Below are 20547 nucleotides of genomic sequence, written 5' to 3' on the forward strand. Positions count from 1 at the left end.
TCCTCCAAGCCTGTGTCGGGGGTTGTAGAACTTGTCGCTGATCTTGACCTTGTGTTCAAGTTAGCTCTTCCCTTGGTGCGTGTTTAACGCCCCGTGCACATCTTTGATCTACTTACACGTGGCTCCGTCACCTTGTGGCTGAGGTGAGAACATGTTTAGGGATGAGAATCCTTTTGGCGGCATGAGATTCTGGGTCTCTCGATCTGTGCAAGCTCCTATTCTAGGATTTCTCTCGAGGCCAGGAAGGATCCTGAATCAGTTGCCACTCCCGTCTTGTCCGCCTGGTGGGGTTGAGGAGGCGGCAGCCCTGCGACCCAACTTCCTTTCTTCCCTGGAGGTTTCCTGCCGCAACATCATGGGTTGCGACTTGCCTTGAGCTGGAAATCGGTTTGCATTTACGCCTGTCAATGGATTCATCCTTTTACTTTATGGAATGGTGCTGTGTGCAATTCTCGATTCTTTGCGAGACGACAAGAAACTCTGGTGGGAGAACATGAGGACCCAGCCTTGCAGGAGGAAATGTCTGCAGAACTGAGAGAACCAAAACTAGGAAAACCAAGCAAACATACAAAACACCGTCTTTCAAGTCTTTCCCCCTCGGACGGTCCCTCCCTGTCCCCCGTTGACTATATGAAAAGGCACCCACATGTCTCAGAACATATAACTGTTTGCTGTAAAATAAAATTAGAAAACATGTTTATGGTTTTGCTTCTGAAATCATTTGGCGCAGGTGGTTCACTCAGTTCTGACGGGCGGTGGTTTCGAAGCAACCATCGTTCATCCTCGGGGGGAATTCTTGCAAAGTGAGAAAATCTAAGCCCCATGTTTTCCACTGGCCTGAAAGTGTTGTCCACATGAGAGTTTAAAAAATGAAGAAATTGACTAAAATGTTACATTTTGTAGGCATTTAATTAAGCAGCTATTAATATGAGTTTTGCAGGTTAAAAAAAATTGGGGGTTGTTATAGAACTTTTTTCGATCTCAAATATAAATAAAGGCCCTTGCAACAGTCATAAGTCCTGGATGTGGTGCCAAAAGCACTTGCCAGACAAAGTGGGAGTGCTTCCTGGAAGAAGAGGGTGTGGACTCCGCAGAGGCTAGTTCACCCATAAATCACTGCAGGGCTGTCCCATGCGAGAGGGCAGCTGGCCCCGCTCACGGCTGAGGCTGGAGCTGGGGCCAAGGCAGAGGCTAAAGGTTTTCTCTCAGCCTCAGGAAGCTTGTCAGAGTTGCCGACAGAAGGCCTGCCTGTCTCTGAGGCACCACCAGGTCAGGAGCGCCTGGGTTCTGCTGCAGTAACAAAAGAGCCCGGCTTCTCCCAACAAAGTCCTTTCACACACTCTGTCCATCATCGGACAACTGGGAGCACAAAGCCTCCTCACCCACATCACCTACCCTCAATGCCCCAGCCCCGGGGCAGCCCCTGCGTGGGACACTGCCCCTAACACAGCAGAGGGGAGAGAGAGAACGCTTGCTAGTTATGTTTTAAGCAGTAAAGCTTTGGAGGTCCCCTTATGGCTCAGTGGGTTAAGAACCTAACTAGTATCCATGAGGATGTGGGTTCAATCCCTGGCCTCGCTCAGTGGGTTAAGGATCCGGCATTGCCTTGAGCTGACATTGCCCAGAGCCTGCCAGTAGTTAAAGTGGTAAAAATAGGTTTTACGCAGGAACTACTGCAATAGGGGAAAAGGGGCCTCGTCGTAAGACCGGGCTCAACTCTGAGGAGGAGGAAGCTAAACATGGGAATACAACAAGGGTGGGGCTCGATGCGTGGAAAATTATTAAGAGGAAACATTAGGGTCAGGGGGAATTCTGGCTAAACAAGGTTTGGCCGAAGGCAGGCCGGAGCGGTCGGGCGTCTCTTAGAGGCAGTGGAGGAGGAGGAATTTGGGCGGATACACAGGGTGATCAGATAGCAAGGGTGGGAAATTCTGGCCAAACTGACTTAGCAGGATTCTTGCTGAAACTGGGCTCTTGGAGGACAAGCTAAAGCACGGAGTCAGCGAGGCTCGGGGGAGTCCGAGCAAAGTTTGGTTAAGGAGCGAATCTTGGCCAACAATCTTCCATTGGCTCTTTTAAACACCAGCGAAAAAGAATATTTTGGGGAAAGTTGAGGGAACTTGCAAACAGACTGGATGTGAGAAGCTCTTGCAGAATTTAAAGTTTTCTGGCATATGCCTTTTCAGTTGGGTGGGATAGCCTTATTTTTCAGAGGTGCATGCCTAAGTGTTTAAAGGTGAGAAGTCACAAGAGACCACAGCGCTGGGTTTTGGGTAAGACTGAGAGTGAAACTCTCAATACCCAACGCTCAGCCAGCGCCTCGCCGACGTAGAGAGGCTGTGGAACAGGAAGCCGCAGCAGTGCTGCAGAGGACACAGAGTACTCCCCACACAGCTCTCCACGGCTCTGATCACTGCGCGCAGGGCACGTTCTGGTCGCTGCAACTTCAGCAAAGAGGAGCCACTGGCTCCAGGGTTCCCTGCCAGCTTCGTGAGGTTAGGAGCCACTTGCATGCTTCAGCAAAGCTACAGCCCAGGAGTTCCCATTGTGGCTCAGTGGAAAGAATCCATGAGGATGCGGTTTGATCCCTGGCCTCGCTCAGTGGGTAGGGGATCCGGTGTTGCCGTGAGCTGTGGTGTAGGCCGAAGATGTGGCCTGGATCCCACGTTGTTGTGGCTGTGGTGTAGGCTGGAGGCCACAGCTCCTATTTGACTCTTAGCCTGGGAACTTCCATATGCCCTGGGTCCGGCCCTAAAAAGCCAAAAAAAAAAAAAAAAAAAAAAAAGCTACAGTCCACACATTTTAGGTCATGTCAAAATAACCCCAGCAGCCAAGGACACTGAGCCGAGGGGCGGCTGTGGGTCAGTTTAACAGCACATACAGATCCTGCAGGAGCCACCTCAGTGCGGACACACAGAACAAAGTCAGTTCTTGAGGCTGTAGGGGGGATTCACAGTTCTGCTTCGGAACCTCCCCCTCTAGTCATGATGTCTGCAAATGAGTAGCTTAACAAACCGTTAATGTAAATAAGACCAAAGGCTAACACTTGTTAAACCTAGGTAGTGCGTTTATCAAACCATGGGGTTGGAAACTTTGATGACAGGAATCGAAAGATAGATATAAAATCTAAAGTGGAGACGTTCACCTCTCGCTTTCATTTCCTGCGTGGTTTACTGGTGACTTAATTTTGCCCGTTTAAAGCTCCCTGATCTCAAGTCACAGCAAAAATCTCTCCTCTTTCCTGCAGCACTACCCTCACCCCTGAGGTCGCCATCACTCCCTCCAATCCAAGGGCTCATCGTTCTGGAATCACGGGACATCACACTCCTTCTGTTTCCTTCTTTCAGTGGCAGAGCACTGGGGTCGGGTGGGGTGGGGGGAAATTGCCTTACCGCCAGAAAAGGAAACTTTCCCACGCAACCGAGTAGTCCTAGATTCCACGTCAGGCAGGCGTGGACCCAGCGATCCAAGCATGTGGCCAGGCACTGCTCCGGCTCCGTCACGTGGCTGTTGCTCCCCTTTGCAGACAGTGACCAGGTGGCGGCTTCCAGCTCCAGGGGCTGCCTCCTTAAGGAGGGAGGTTGCTGCCTTGGCGCCCCGCCCCACCCCGCATGCCCCGCCAAAGTCCCACGTCTCGCTCCGATTGGCCAGGCTTAGTCACATGCTCGCTTTCGAGCCAATCAAGGACAGTCAGCCCTGATTGGCCCGCCTCCGTCACGCGCTCCACACCTGACCTGAGTCAGCCACGCAGAGACCCGCGAAGGAGCCCAGGCCGGTGACGGTGGGGCTGGGGTTTGGGGAGCCGGGAGGGGTGAGACGGGAGTGCAGGGGCGGGGGACCTGGGCCCAACCCACTTCAGAGGCCGGTAGGGCCCCGGCCGGTTCTGCTTTTTCAACCCGTGAGTCCCCGGAGTGAGTTCTGCACGCGGCCGGGGCTTGGCCGATGGGCGGAGCTTTCCTTCTGCTCGAGGTGCTCCTGAACCCGCCTCCCGGGCGCGCCTGCCCGCCAGCGCTGCAGTTCGCAGAGCGGCCGCCGGGGGGAGGCGGCGAGGCGGGAAACCAGGCTGCCGCCGGCTCTGCGGCTTTTGCATTTTCCCTCCAGGGTGAAGGGTCATCTGGAAAAGCGCGTGCGCCGGCGCTTCCTCCGGAACCGAACGAGCCGGCGAGGCCGCGTCCAGACGGCCGCGCGCCGTGTCCCGGCCCCTCCTCCGGCCCCTGTCGTGACTCAGCTTGTCATTGACCGTGGCGCCCCCGCAGGGCTCCGGCCGCCCCGGGAGCGTCCTCCGCGCCCTCGTGGGTGTGTTTGGCGCGAACACAGCCGTTCTCAGGGCTCCAGCGCGTTCGTCCAGCTCTTCCGCTGCTGGCGGCGGGCTGGTGTCGGGCTTGGGCCATCGTGCATAAGTAGTGTCGCGGGAGCCTTTCGCAGGTGTGGGCACGCGTATTCGCACTTGCGTTGGGTGTAGACCTGTGAATGGGATCGTTGGGCCTCGGGTACTACTAATTTTTCAGCGTCAGCAGGTACGGCCAGGTGCACCCTTTAAACATCAGCCCCTTTATGCTCCCAACGCAGCCCCGGTTGCCTTGCGTACTTTCTGCCTTTTCCGCGGTAGCTACTCAAGTACTTTAGACTTTAAAAAAACAACAGAGGAGTTCCCGCGTGGCTCAGTGGTTAACGAATCCAACTAGGAACCATGAGGTTGCGGGTTCGATCCCTGGCCTTGCCCAGTGGGTTAAGGATCCGGTGCTGCTGTGAGCTGTGGCGTGGGTCGCAGACGCGGCTTGGATCCTGCGTTGCTGTGGCTCTGGCGTAGGCCGGCGGCTACAGCTCTGATTCGACCCCTAGCCTGGGAACCTCCATATGCCGCGAGCGCGGCCCTAGAAAAATACCAAAAGACCAAACAACAACAACACAAACACAGCTTTGTTGGGGTATAATTTACATCCTGTTAAAAGTCACGTGTTTTTATGTGCATGATCCAAGGATTCTTGGTAAATTGATGGAGCTGTGCGACCACCACCAGGAACCAGTTCCGACCATCTCCACCACGCCTAGCTCTCTCATGCCCGTTTTATTCTGTTTTTTAATCTCATTCCCCCAGCCCCCAAAGCAGTCTTTGGGCACTTGTTTTGTTGCCAGGCACTTTGCTAAGCAATATGGGTGATTTAAAGAATCAGAAGACCTGGTCCGTGCAGCTTAGAGAGAGACAGATGTGCAACCCAATTGGAGTGACGGGGCGGGGGCGGGAGGGGGGAACAGAGCAGCTGGGCATGTGTGCCAAGCCAGAGGTGAGGATTTCTGAAGCTTGAACCGCGAACATGGGGAGGCAGGCATAATGGATCAAAAGGGAGGAGCCTCCACTTGGCCATCACCCTCAAACGAAGAGCTTAGCTTTCCAGGCCTTGCCTGAGCAACTCCTGCTCTAGAACTTTCCAGACCACAGCCCTGGAAGAGTCTCTGCCCTTTAGCCCCACAATCGCCTGGGCTTTGTACAGGTCTGCCAGCCCCCAGGACTGAGCGCTCTGAGAGAGCAGAAAGCTATGTCAGCCTGAATCATGGCTGTCTGTGGAGCCCCCGTAGCAGCCCTGGGCGGTCTGTTCTTGGCCTGTGATGTGTAAGCTGGCAGCTTCTATCTTGTTCAAGCCATTTCTGTGTGTTTCCTGTGGTTGCTGTGACAAATCACTGCACACGGAGTGGCCTAAGAGCGGCATGCACTTCTTATCTCACAGTTCTGGAGGCCAGATGCTTGAAATGTGGTCAAGGAGCCAACGAGGGCTCCCTCCCTCCAGAGGCTTTCAGGAAGAACCTGTCCCTGGCCTCTGCCAGCCTCTGGTGGCTGCCAGCCTGTCTTGGTTTGTGGCATTATCACTCCAATCTTTGCCTCCATCTTCACGGCGCCTTGTGTGTGTGTGTGTGTGTGTGTGCGCGCACGCACGCATTGTCTCCCCTGCCTCCCACTTAGAAGGACACGTGACTGCACTAAGGCCCAGCCACATAATCCAGGAAAATTGCCTCAAGGTCCTTTACTTGATCAGATCTGCCAAGACCCTTTTCCCAAGTAAAGGAATATTGGTTCCAGGGATGAAAGCCTGATATCTTCGGGGGCGCCGTCCAGCCTGTTACACCCCTGCTATTCATGTCCCTGTTGCTGAGCGCTGAAACAACACCCCAGAGAATAGAAAAAATGCATGTAGGAGTTCCCTTGTGGCTCAATGGGTTAAGGATCTGGCATTGTCACTGCTGTGGCTTGGGTCGCTGCTGTGGCACAGGTTTGATTCCTGGCCCAGCAACTTCCTCATGCCACGGGTATGGCAAGAAAGAAACAGAAAGAAAGAAAAAGAAAGAAAGGTGAGTTCCTGTTGTGGCTCAGAGGGTTAAGAACCAGACCTAGTGTTCATGAGGATGTGGGTTCCATCCCTGGTCTTGCTCAGTGGGTTAAGGATCTGGTGTCGCCATGGCTGTGGTGTAGGCCTGCAGCTATAGCTCCGATTTGACCCCAGCCTGGGAACTTCCATATGCTGCAGATACGGCCATTAAAAAAAGAATCTTGCTGCATAGCACAGGGAACTATATCTAGTCTCTTGTGATGGAACGTGATGGAGGGTAATGTGAGAAAAAAATATACATATACATGTCTGGGTCACTTTGCTGTACAGCAGAAATTGACAGAACGTTGTAAATCAACTATAACAGAAAAAATAAAAATCTTAAAAAGAATGGAGTTCCCGTCGTGGCGCAGTGGTTAATGAATCCGACTAGGAACCATGAGGTTTCGGGTTCGATCCCTGGCCGTGCTCAGTGGGTTAAGGATCCGGCGTTGCCGTGAGCTGTGGTGTAGGTTGCAGACGCGGCTCGGATCCTGCGTTGCTGTGGCTCTGGTGTAGGCTGGCGGCTACAGCTCCGATTCGACCCCTAGCCTGGGAACCTCCATATGCTGCAGAAGCAGCCCTAGAAATGGTAAAAAGACAAAAAAAAATAATAAAGAAAGGAAGGAAGGAAAGGAAAGAACGCCTGTAAAGTGATGTTTTGTAGATTACGCGTTACAGCAAGGAGGATGGACGTGGCCTCGCTGGTGAGCTGGCTTGGGGAATGTGCACAGAGATTATGGCATTTCTGGGACCTTGTGCAGTAAGGGAAGGGAACGAGCTGAGTTTACCCACGTGATGAGCCCACTGCAGGAGGATACACTGAGCCCCCTGCTATGGGCCGAAGGCCAAGAGCTGAATGGGACCCAGCCCTTCCTATAGGAGCCCCCAGTCCGGGGTTGGACCCAGACCCAGAGCCAGGCATAACAAGGCTGTGTGTGCACAGCAGCAGTGTGTCCTGGGACTGCTGGTTGTCCTGGGAGGTCAGGAAAGGCTTCACTGAGGTGGATATTGGAGGATAATTCGGTTGCTTGTGGGAAGTGCACTTCAGGTGCAGAGGCATGGGCGTGAGAAGAGCAGAGGGAGGCGGAGTTCCTGTTGTGGCTCATCGGAAACGAATCTGACCAGTATCTATAAGGACACAGGTTTGATCCCTGGCCTCGCTCTGTGGGTTAAGGATCCAGCGTTGCCGTGAGCTGTGGTGTAGGTTGCTGGCCCAGCTTGGATCTGGTGGCTGCGGCTTTGGCCAGCGGCTGCAGCTGCGATGCTACCCCTAGCCTGGGAACTTCCATGTGCCATGAGTGTGGCCCTGAAAAAAAAAAAAGGGGGTAGGGGAGAAGCTTCAGTTGGGGTGCTGACCGGCTCAGGTGACAGAGGTCCTAACACAGGATGGGACTCCCTGGCTGAGCGACTCACACCTCCGCCTCCGAGGGTCCCTTCCTCCTTCAGCGCAGGCAGGAAAGACGTTTCCACCGCCGGGGGCGACAGTCCCCAATCAGCCCCGTGCAGCTGGTCTCCGTTTGCCAGGCACGTCCCTCCCTGGGACCCAGTCCTTGCCCACTCCTCAGCTTGGCGCTGCATCCTGTATCCACGTAGGTAACACAGAAGCCAGGATGGTTGCATTTTTGGTTTGTAACTCCTTTCTCTTATCTGAAGACAACTCCATAAAGCAATAGTTAGAAATCTAGGAGGGCGGCACATCGTGTGTAAAGACGTGCTTTGTGACAATAACTGAGGGAAGGAGGGGGGAACGGAGCTACTTAGGAGCAAGGTCTTAGTAAACCATTGAAATGAACATTAGTCTTGCAAACACTCCTTTAACTGAAAGAAGACAGACACAAAAAGCAACATGTTTTATGATTCTATCTATGTGAAATGCCCAGAATAGGCGAATGCTATAGATACAGAAGGTAGACCAGTGGTTGACAGAGGTTGGGTTTGCAGGGGGCGGGAGTGGGGAGAGGAATGGGGGTGACTGCTGACTCCTTTGGGGAGTGAAGAAAAGTTCTGAAATTGGTAGTGGTGAGGATTGCACAACCTTGTGAATATACTAAACCCCACTGCATTTTATACTTACAAACGGTGAGTCCGAGGAGTCCCCTTGCGGTGCAGTGGGTTAAAGCTCCAGTGCTGTCCCTGCCGTGGCTCCGGGCGACGCGGTGGCATGGGTTCAGTGCCTGGTCTGGGAACTTGCGCACGCCGGGCATGCAGCCAAAAAAAGTGAGTTTTACGGTATGCAGATGGTTTCTCGGTTTTTCAAAGAAGAAAATAACTGCCCAATCCTACCACCTTGTGTGTAGCAACCGGAATGTATTCGGGTGCAGGTAGCATGAAAACAGACACCTAGAGCGGCTGCAGGAGGCTGCTGGCAGTGACGCGCAAACGCCGCCAGAGGTCAGGCTGCAGCACGGATGCTGACTCTGAGGCTGTCGCCCAGAAAATGTGAATTTCCTTTTTTTGTTTGATTTTTCTATTTTTTCCTTTTTTAAAAATATCTGTTTATTTTTAAATGTTTTTGTTTATTTTTTCTTTACTTTTTCATTTGGTGGGCTTTTTCCTTTTTTTTTTTTTTGTCTTTTTGCCTTTTCTAGGGCCACTCCTGCGGCATATGGAGGTTCTCAGGCTAGGGGTCGAATCGGAGCTGTAGCCACCGGCCTACACCAGAGCCACAGCCATGCCAGATCCAAGCTGCGTCTGCAACCTACACCACAGCTCATGACGACGCCGGATCGTTAACCCACAGAGCGAGGCCAGGGATCGAACCCGCAACCTCATGGTTCCTCGTCGGGTTCGTTCACCACTGCGCCACGACAGGACCTCCTCTTTTCCTTTTTTTATTTTTTGTTTTCTTTTTAAAAGTAATTAAATTTAACATTTTCTGGAGAATCTGAGTTCCTAATGCTCCCAGGTGAAGCTGACGCCTGCCGGTCCTGGGACCACGCTTCCCGTCGTAAAGCAGTTCAGGTTATATCTATTGCTACGTTCCAGTCCTTCACAGAACACAGCAGCATAAAACACATTTTCACGTGTCATCGGTCTCTGGCTTGACTGGGCTCAGGTCGGTGGCTCTCCTATAGGCTCTCCCACACAGTTACAGTCAGGTGGTGGCTGAGGCTGGAATGTCCCAGATGCTGCTCACCTTGGCTCGCCTGTCTGGTACCTGGGCTAAGAGGCGGCAACCTCTGGTCGGGCCTCAACCTCTCTCCAGGCAGCCGTTCCACGTGGCTACCTTCCCACGTTCCTTAGTCTGACGTGTGATATTGGCAATCGGCCTTCCCGACCCAGGAGTGGAGGCTCCGAGGTTCTTTTGGCCTGAGCCTAGAAACCGGCACATTATCATCAATCTTTGCTATTCTAATGGTCAAAGCGGATGGTCCTGTCAGTCACAGGGCCACTCGCATTCAAGGAAAGATCACATAAGCCTTAGTGGGAGGGATTTGAAAACGATTCGGGCCATTTTTAATCCTCCGAAAAGGTTCCTATAGATTCCTCGGGAAGGGCTCCTAGGTGCACTGCTCGCTCCTGACTTCTTGTACCTTCGAGAGTTTCCTTGCCTCTGGTTTTGTGGTAGATGCAGCCTGTGAGATTTCGGTGTGTGAGCCTGATGGAACTGTTCCTGTGCAGGCACGTGGGGCAGTGGAAAAACCACACCATCGCCGCCACATCATCCAAGACTCCTCCCTCTGGGTTTTACTTTGGATCTGAAGAGGTTTCTTCATGCCTGATACAGGTCATCGCCCAGTGTGGGCGCCACGGGGCTCACGGGGACGGCAGGGATGTCCCGGCCGGGGACCCTGCGTCCGACGTTTGGCCTCGACCTCGCGCAGCGGGGCCTTGCTGGTTCCTTCCTTAGAAAATGAAAATAGTCTCTTTGAGGAGATGTGTAACGAAACAGCAGATAGAGGCCTTTGGCCCATATCAGGCAGTTCATAACAGATAGGTATGGGAAACATTAAAAAATAAGACGGTTGCCCCAACAGACTGAAGAGAAAAACAAGGAAAAAGATTGTAGGTGTCAGGGGATGATGCTGTCAGGCCAATCCTTCTAGAGCCATCGGGAACTCTTAACAGCTGCTGGGCAGCTGTGCTTTCCTTTGGCCTGGAATTCCCCCATCTGGGAATAAATTCCAGGGAAATTGCTCCCAAGGGGAAAATAGGCAGGGTCTTGGCAGATGTTTTTAACAGCACTGTTCGTGATAGGAAGTAACTGGAAACAAAACAACTCATTAAAAAAAAAAAAGTCTAGAAAAAGCAGAGGAAGAGAGCAAGACAGCAAGAGAAAATGGAAGTGTAGCGAGGTCAAGAGGTCGGACCCTCCCCCGAGGCCACCATGGAGCAAAACTGGGGGACGCTGGACTCGGGGGAGGGAGCGCTTAGGGGAGGGTGAAGAGTGTGAGGTGATTGCGGGGCTCCCTTCCCACCTGCCAACCCCCACTGCCCTGTGCACAGGACCAGGCATTGGTATGGACTTAGTCCTCAAACCCTGTGCTGGACTGTTTTACCAATCTGGCGCTTCCCCGAGGTACGGGTGCAGAGGTGTGTGCTAGCAGGCTGACTCAGCTTTCCAGGAAGTGACCGGCAAAAGCATTTGAAGACAGAGAATCCCCCAGACCTCAGGGGCAAGGGACAGTGGGCGAGGCCCGCAGAGGCAGACTTACAGGGCTGGGAAGGAGGACGATGCCGCGTGGACTAAGGGCTCTGAAGGACTATAGCTTATCCCAGCCTATTCGGACTGCGAAGAACATGCCCAGCGCCAGAGGCATACACGCGAGAAAGACCTCCCAGGACCCTGGCTTGCAAGTCTAGCTGACCACTGGGCCCTGCACACACAGGAGACGAAGCAGAGCTCTAGGCGGCCTGACCAAACGTCACGGGAGCACCCGAGGTCAGATCCCATCTGCGAAGACGGAGAGAAGGCTTATGTTTTTTTCTTCTTTTTGGCTCCGGGCATCATGCAAGTCTCTGTCCACTGAGATAATAGAACAGAGAGTTCAGTCACGACATGTGGCAAGGAGTAGTTCTTACAAAATAGTTTGGAAAAAGTCACTGAAAAGCAAACAAAACAGAAAATGTTCAGTTCTCAGCAATCAATAACAACAAACTCTGGGAAAAGGGAAGAATCTGATTTTCAGAGTTACCACTTTATAACAGAACATCCAGTGTTCAAACAGCAAAAAATGACAAGGAAAGCAAAGGGGTGGGGGGAGTATGTCTCATTTCCCCACACACACAAAGCAATGGAGAGAAATTGCCCCTGACAAAGCCCAGAGAGTCAACTTACTAGACAAATACTTGAAAGCAGTTGTTTTCAATATGCTTAAAAAGCTAAAGAAACCTACAAGACTGATGTAGGAACAAATGGAGAACATTACTAAAAAGGACATAAATGATGAAAAGGAAATATTGGATTGAAGAGTACCACGTTTGCTGAGGGATCAGAGCCAGATCTGAGCACGCAGAGGACAGAATCGGCAGCTTAAAATAGAGCCTGTGTAACCATCCCATCTGAGGCGCAGAAAGAAAACATCGGAGGGACAAATGAACAGAGCCTGAAGGATGGGAACACCACCAAACACATCCTTATATGCATTAGGAGAACCCAGAAGAGGCAGAGAGGGGTGGGACAGAGGAGGAGGGGAAAATATTTTAAAAAATCAAAAACAGGAGTTCCTGTTGTGGCATAGCAGAAATGAATCTGACTGGGAACCATGAGGTTGTGAGTTCGATCCCCGGTCTCGCTCAGTGGGTTAAGGATCCGGCGTTGCTGTGGCTGTGGCATAGGTTGGCACCCACAGCTCCCATTAGACCCCTAGCCTGGGAACCTCGACATGCCATGGGTGCAGCCCTAAAAAGACAAAATAAATAAATAAAGCCAAACTCTTCCTAAATTTGATGAAATTATAATCTGCGTTTTCAAAACCTCAGTGAGGGGGTTCCTACCATGGCTCAGCAGAAACAAATCTGATTAGCATCCATGAGGTGGCAGGTTTGATCCCCGGCCTTGCTCAGTGGGTTAAGGATCCGGCGTTGCCGTGAGCTGTGGTGTATGTCGCAAATGGGACTCAGATCCTGCATGGCTGTGGCTGTGGTGTAGGCTGGTGGCTACAGCTCTGATTGGACCCCCTAACCTGGAAACTTCCATATGCTACAGGTGCGGCCCTAAAAAGACAAAAATAAATAAATGCAATTATATTATTTTGTGATCTCTATTAAAGCGAATGGGACAAAATGTTGGAAACAGAATGTGTGTAGAGGAAATGGTAAACAAATGCTCTTTGTATTATTCTGATTCTTGGAGCGTTTCTGTGCCTTTGAAACGGTTTACAGACAGAACACACCTTTGTGGCATCTGTACCCTGATGTTTTCCTGGCTGGGTCCTCCCTCCACTGCCGCAAAGCGTACCGAGCACCTCCCAAGGCCAGGCCCTGCATCAGCACCGGGAGTCCCCGAGCAGACCCCGTTCCTCCTCCCAGGACTCTCCTGCCCCAGCGACAGGTCACACAGCGGAGGGGCTGCACCTGCGCATGGCTCCCAGCCTGGTTTTCTTCTCACTGCACGTCTCCCACCCCAGCATCTCCAAGCAGGAAGTTAGCCTTTTATCCTCTGCGGCTCCTGGGTTTGGGGCTGCTGGGCTGAGAGTGACACAGGACGACAAGAGCACAGCCATTTGGGAAACGGACGGGGGAACAGCGGCGTTGGGCAAGAGGCCTTGCTGGCTAAAGAAGCCTGGGTCCCAGAGACAAAAACCAGGCTCCCAGGAGTGAAAGATTCACGTTTTCTCTGTTAAGCTCACAAAAATACCTCGTTGCCACAAGACAAGCTCCACCCTGAATTTGTCCTTATCTCTTCCTGTGCTTTCCTGCAAAAAAATTCCCATGCATTCCTCCCCCTACAACAGAAGCGGTCCCCTCATCCCAGCAGTCATCATGGAGCCGCCTGCTGCTGATAAGAGACGCTGGATGGTTTCTGGAAATTATCGGTAATCCTGAGACAAGCCCTTTTGTTATAAAAAGCAACCTGCCCCTTCTCTTGAGGAGCTGGCCCTTTTATCCCTACCTTCTCCCTTGTGCCTCCTTTAATAAAAAGTCTTGCTTGCCTGAGAGCCTCGTGGAAGCAGTGTTTATTCCTACGGTATTACAAGGACCTGGAAATGGCCTTGCAACAAGAGCACTGGGAAAAAAAAAAATCTTTCTGCTGCTATAGAAATTCCTTTTTTTTTTTTTTTTTTTTTCTTTTTTTGCTTTTTTCAGGGCCGCACCCACAGCATAGGGAGGTTCCCAGGCCAGGGATCCAATCAGAGCTACAGCTGCCGGCCTACGCCACCACCACAGCAATGTGGGATCCTTCATCCACTGAGCAGAGACCAGGGATTGAACCCGCGACCTCACGGATTCCTAGTTGGATGCATTTCCTCTGCGCCATGATGGGAACTCCCGCTATAGAAATTCTGATGGGAGCCCTGCTGGGCAGTGGGGACGGTGATGATGTGAGTACAAAGGAGGAAGTGAAACAGTTTCTGTTCCTAGACGACAGTAGCCTGAATGTAGACAATGCTAAGGTATCCACCAGATCGTATTAGAAGCAGTAAGTCCATTCCGCCAGCTGGCAGGATGCAAGATCGCTATGCAGAAATCACTTTTAATTCTCTAGACTTGCCATGAGCAACCGCTGAGTGAAACTAAGACAACAGCTCTACTGCATGGAACAAAAAAAAATTTCTTGGGAATAAATTTCGCAAAGTGCAAACCGTTTTCCCTGAAAGCTGCCCCACGTTTTGCTAAAAGCAAGGCAAGACCTCAAGCAATGGCAGCGTGGGTTTCTCAGCCTCGCTCAGCTCTTCTTGGAACCCTGCACCGGCGTAGGGAGTCATGAGCAGCAGAACTGCTTGGGAACCGAGCTTTCAGTAATTATCACAAGGCCAGAAAGGACGAAGTGACAGAGACCCCTGCAGAGCCTGGGGGAGGGCTTGTGTGAGGCCGGTCTAGGCTTTACCCGACCAAGCTTCCTGCCTGAGTTTGCCGCACGAGGATTTGTAAGCACAGGGGTGGCCACAGACCCAGTGCTTGCCCAGATGACGTTGCAGAGGTGGCCTTTTTTTTCAGCTGCGTGTCAGCGTCTCTGTTCTCTTTTCCTCAGGCTGACTCCCCGCCTTCCCATCTCCATGTGCGCGAACGCAGAGATGCCCAGGGGGCCGTGCGGGGCCTCGAATGAATCGAAGGTGAATGTAGTCTCGGAGCAGCACGCGCTCCCTTCTGCTTCATGCCAACGCGGCTCGTTTCTCTGTTAAAGTCATAAATGTTAGGGCGTTCCCACTGCGGCTCAGCAGGCTTCAAAGCCGACCGGCAGCCATGAGGATGCCGGTTCAATCCCCAGGCCCTCTCAGCAGGTTAAGGATCTGACGTTGCTGTGGTGTAGGCTGACAGCTGTAGCTCCGATTGCAGCCTTCACCTGGGAACGTCCACGCGCCTCGGGTGCGGCCCTCAAAAGACAAAAGAAAACAAATGCATGTTAGAGATGGATGAGGTCTCGCAGCCTCTAGCACCTCGCAGGACCTCAGTCCCCCTTTGTCCACGGCTGAGTCAAAGACGGAATCACAGAAGAGGGAGGACTTAGACAAGCACGTCCCCAGAGTTGGCCTCTGGGGACGGCTTTCCTTTTTGACTAAGATGTTAAGCCCATAGGAACTCACCATCTTTTTGGCTTTTCTTTACGTAATCAACTACAACACCTGCCTGTCATGCCATGTGCTCTGTTTTAAGCCATTGAGTGTGTGGTGATTTGTTAAAGTAATCATAGAAAACTAACCACGGGAGCTTCCGTGGTGGCGCAGCAGAAATGACTCTAAGAACCATGAGGTTGCGGGTTCGATCCCTGACCTCGCTCAGTGGGTGAAGGATCCAGCGCTGCCGTGAGCTGTGGTGTAGCTCACAGACGCAGCTCAGATCTGGTGTGGCTGTGGCCAATGGCCACAGCTCCAATTAGCCCACTAGCCTGGGAACCTCCATATTGCCGCGGGTGTGGCCCTAAAAAGCCAAAAAGAAAAAAAGAAAACTAACAGTGGAGAAACCATTAGGGCGGACACTTCACCGAATAAGATACACAGATGGAAAATAGGCAAGTGGATGAATGCTCCATCTTGTTAGGGAAAAATGCAAACTAAAACCACAGGAAGGGAGTTTCCGTCGTGGCTCAGTGGTTAACGAATCCGACTGGGAACGATGAGGTTGCAGGTTCGATCCCTGGCCTTGCTCAGTGGGTGAAGGATCCGGCGTTGCCGTGAGCTGTGGTGTAGGTTGCAGACGCGGCTTGGATCCTGCATGGCTGTGGCTCCGGCGTAGGCCGGCAGCTACAGCTCCGATTCAACCCCTAGCCTGGGAACCTCCATATGCTGTGGGAACGGCCCTAGAAAAGGCAAAAAAAAAAAAAAAAAAAAAAAAAAAAGAAAGAAAGAAGAGTTTCTGTTGTGGCTGGGGGGTTAAGGACCCAGTGTTGTCTCCATGAGCATGTGGGTTCGATCCCTGGCCTCGCTCAGTGGGTTAAGGATCCGGTGTTGCTGCAAGGCATGGCTTCGGTTTGCAGATGGAGCTCGGGGCCACCAGAATGGATGCCATTACGATGACTGACTCCGCCAGGTGCTGAAAGACTGAGAAGGACCTGGAACTCTTGGGCCCTCCTGCTGGGAATGTAAACAGCAAAGCTCTTCTCGAAAACAGTTAGTTAGTTCCTTAAAAAGCTAGGCGTACATCAACCATACGCTCCAACCCTTCCACTCCTGATGCTCATCCAGGAGAAAAAAGGCTGGTATTCATGCAAAGACTCATCCGAACCTTTTCATAGCGGCTTTATTGGTAACAACCCCGAACACGAAGAAACAAACATCGGTGTGTACCAGCTGATGGGTGGAGAAACTATTTGGCAAGCATAGAGTGGAGTATTATTTAGCAACAAAGTTATGAACTATTGATACATATCACAAGCTGGCTGGGTCTCGATAATGATCCTGAGCCGAAAGAAGTCGGAGAAAGCGGATTGTACGTATCTTTGTATTTTTGGTTTGATTTCGTTTATATAAAAGTATAGAAAATGTAAACTAATCTAGAGTGACAGAATGCAGGTCACTGGTTGCCTGAGGACAAGTACGGGGGAAGAGGTGAGAAGAAGGAATTCCCAAGGGTGCAAGAAAACTTTTAGAGATGGCATTTATTTTCATTATCTTGGTTGTGCTACTTATTTTATGGATGATAGATGTATCAAAATTTATCAAATTGTACCCTTTGACTATGTACAGTTTGTTATATATCAATTATAGCACAGTAGAGTTTTTTAAAAATTTTTTTCCTTTTTTTTTTTTTTTTTTTGTCTTTTTGCTATTTCTTTGGGCCGCTCCCTCGGCATATGGAGGTTCCCAGGCTAGGGGTCGAATCGGAGCTGTAGCCACTGACCTACGCCAGAGCCACAGCAACGCAGGATCCGAGCTACGTCTGCAACCTACACCACAGCTCACGGCAACGCCGGATCGTTAACCCACTGAGCAGGGGCAGGGACCGACCCGCAACCTCATGGTCCCTAGTCGGATTCGTTAACCACTGAGCCACGACGGGAACTCCTCCTTTTTTTTTTTTTTTGACCACGCCAGAGGCCTGCGAAGTTCCCAGGCCAGGGATCAAACTTGTGCCATGGAAGCAACCCAAGCTGCTGCAAGGACAACGCCAGATCCTTAACCTGCTGTGGGAGAACTCCTAAAGTTTCTTTGTTTCGTTTTGTTAATTTGTTTGTTTTCAATGGCACGATCTGAACTAACACTGGACAGCCTATGAGAAGTACATGAGTATGAAGATGCGAATACGAATCCCAGCCGCATTCCTCTACCCTAGCAGAATGGCTTTAAAAACAAAACAGGAGTTCCCGTTGCGGCCAGGGGAAACAAATCGTCTAGCATCCCTGAGGATGCGGGTTCCATGCCTGGCCTCGCTCAGCGGGTGGGCCATCCGGCGTTGCCATGAGCTGGGGTGCAGGTCACAGACGCCGCTCCGATCCTGCGATCCTGCATTGTTGTGGCTGTGGTGTAGGCTGGCACCTGTAGCTCCCATCAACCCCTAGCCTGGGAACGTCCATATGCCACAAGTGCAGCCAATGCTTTTTCCGCAAGTATTACAATAATCCTTTTCCCCACTTTTATTCTATTAACGTGGGAACCGGCATTGACTGATTTTCAAATGTTGGCTAAACCGTGGATATCGAGGATAAACATTTAGTCAAACGCACTTTCATTTTTATATATTGCTGGATTTGATTTGTCAATATTTTGATCATCGTAATACATGCACATACATGTCCATAACACATGGAACATTCCTTAAAAGACACAAAAAGTATTAGAAGAAAACTACACAGCACTGTCACTCATATCACTCGTGAACAGACGCAAAAATCCTTACCATAACACAAATACAGGTGTTCCCGTTGTAGCTCCGCACAAAATGCTAAGAACCTGGCAGTGTGTGTGAGGATGCAGGTGGATCCTTGGCCTCGATCAGTGGGTCAAGGATGTGGCCTTGCCGAAAGCTGTGACGTAGGCGCCCGATGCGGCTCCAATTGGGTGTGGCTGTGGCTGTGGCATGGGCTGGCAGCTGCAGCTCTGATTCGACCCCTAGCCCAGGAACCTCCATATGCTGCAGGTGCTGTCTTAAAAAGAAAAGAAGAGGGAAAAAATATTAACAACTCAAATCAAGAAATATATAAAAATGAAAATACACTTGACTAAGTGGGGTTAATCCCAGAAATACAAGGCTTATGCAATACAGTAGTTTTCTTCTAGTAACTTTTGCCTAATTTCTGCAAAGAGGTGGAACGTGGAATCATAAACTGTGTTGGAAGGTGTTTACCGCTTCTCTGTTTTTCCGAAAGACTTTGCCTGGAATTCTTTCTTTCGTAAATGTTTGCTAGATAGGAAAAGTATCTGGGTTTGGAGTTTTCTCAATGGGAACTTTAAAAATATATAAATTCGAGGAGTTCCCATTGTGGCTCAGCAGAAACACATCTGACTAGTATCCCATGAGGACGCAGGTTTGAACCCTGATCTTGCTCAGCAGGTTAAGGATCCAGCGTTGCTGTGAGCTGTGGTGTAGGTCGCAGAGGCGGCTCGGTATGCCTGTTGTGTAGGCCGGCAGCTGCAGCTCCAACTAGACCCCTAACCTGGAAACCTCTATATGCCGTGGAGGGTGGCCCTTTAGAAAAATAGAGAGACAAAAATACATAAATTCAAGTTCTTTACTTGATATGAAACTTCATAATTTCTATTTCTTCTTAAGTCGTTTTTGGTCATTTGTGTCCTTCAAGGAATTTGTCCGTTTCATTTCAACTCCCTTATTATTGTTTAATGCTTGCTTGATTTATACTGATAGCTCCTTTTGCCATTCCTGCTATTGGTAATTTGTGTCTTCTCTCTCTTTTTTTTTTTTTTTTTTTTGGTCTTTTTGACTTTTCTAGGGCCACTCCTGCGACATATGGAGGTTCCCAGGCTAGGGGTCGAATCGGAGCTGTAGCTGCCGGCCTACGCCAGAGCCACAGCAACGCGGGATCCGAACCACGTCTGCGACCTACACCACAGCTCACGGCAACGCCGGATCGTTAACCCACTGAGCAAGGCCAGGGATCGAACCCGCAACCTCATGGTTCCTAGTTAGATTCGTTAACCACTGCGCCACGATGGGAACTCCTTCTCTCTTATTTTCTTGCTTATTCTGGCTAGAGGTTCATTCGTCTTGATTTCTCCGCAGCTTTGATTGCGTTTCCTTCTCTTCTCCTTTACATGGTTGAGCGCAATTATAAAAGTTGGATTAGGAGTTCCCGTCATGGCGCAGCAGAAGTGAATCTGACTTGGAACCATGGGGTTGTGGGTTCAATCCCTGGCCTTGCTCAGTGGCTGAAGGATCCGGCGTAGCTGTGGCTGTGGTGTAGGCCGGCGGCTGTAGCTCTGATTATACCCCTAACCTGGGAACCTCCATATGCCTTGGGTGTGGTCCTAAAAAGAAAAAAAAAGAAAAAGAAAAAGAAAAGAAAGTGGAATTAATATCCTAGTGTGCTAGTTTCCGCACCTCTGTCATCTCTGCCTGTTTCTATTATTGATGATTTTTCCTTTTGTGGGGCCCATTTTTCGGCTTCTTGGCACGCTTACTAATTTTTCATTGAACACAGGACATGGGATGTGATTTGCTGAGTATTTGAACTTTGTGGTCCCCTTTAAAGGGTGTTGGACTTTGCTCTGCTCAGCAGTTACTTGTGGTCAAACTCATGTTTGATCTCTTGGAGGCTTTTAGAAATAGTTTATCTCAGGAGTTCTTGTCGTGGCTCAGTGGCAACATACCTGGCTAGTATCCATGAGGTCGCAGGTTCGATCCCTGGCCTCCCTCAGTGGGTTCAGGATCCAGCGCTGCTGGGAGCTGTGGTGCAGGTTGCAGACGCAGCTCAGATCTGGCATTGCTGTAGCTGTGGTGTAGGCCGGAAGCTCCAGCTCCAGTTCGACTCCTACCCTGGGAATTTCTGTAGGCCGTGCATATGGCTCTAAAAAGACCAAAAAAAAAAAAAAAAAAGTTTGTTTCAAAATAATGATGAAATTAGATAGTGCAGAGAGGGCCTGTGAGTCCTTTACCCAATTTGCCCCGCGCCTACGTCTTTCCTAACTATCCTACGGTATCAAACTCAGGAAATGTATACAATGCGTGTAGCAGCTCCTGCTGGGGCACACTGGGTTAATGATCTGGCTGGTCTCTGAGCGGGTGCCATCCCCAGCCTGGTGCCGTGGGTTAAGGATCCAGCATTGCTGCCGTTGGGGTGTAGCTCACGGCTCCAGCTTGGATTCCATCTCCAGCCTGGGAGTTTCCATGCGCCCTGGGGGCCGTGGAAAAAGAAATAACATGAACTAAAATAGATAAATAAAACTAAATAGTGTCTATTTCTAAGTCCTTTTAGCACGTGTCTGGAGTCACAAGCAGTGGCTTCTCGTGTCCAGGGTTTTCCTCTCCATGGCAGCCCCAGCGGCCCTAACGTCGGGACTGGAAGGCTGCGGGGAGAAACAAGGCATGGTTTCACGTGGCCTGTCGCTCTGAGCGGCACAGAGAAGTCTCGCGCCATCTCGCCCGGGGCCATGAATGATCCGTTTGTCTGGCTCCGTCCACCTGTTCG

The 20547-nt window shown here is 51.0% G+C and overlaps 1 long non-coding RNA gene across 1 annotated transcript; it reads right to left on the bottom strand.

The window, feature by feature from the left end:
* Nucleotides 9183-12056, bottom strand: LOC106508506. Its single transcript, XR_001305420.2, has 2 exons — nt 11021-12056; nt 9183-10569 (listed from the first exon to the last, which is right to left on the bottom strand). It is a non-coding gene; the product is annotated as an uncharacterized LOC106508506 (long non-coding RNA).

Source organism: Sus scrofa, chromosome 12, assembly GCF_000003025.6.
Source record: "Sus scrofa isolate TJ Tabasco breed Duroc chromosome 12, Sscrofa11.1, whole genome shotgun sequence".
In the NCBI taxonomy this organism is placed as follows: domain Eukaryota; kingdom Metazoa; phylum Chordata; class Mammalia; order Artiodactyla; family Suidae; genus Sus; species Sus scrofa.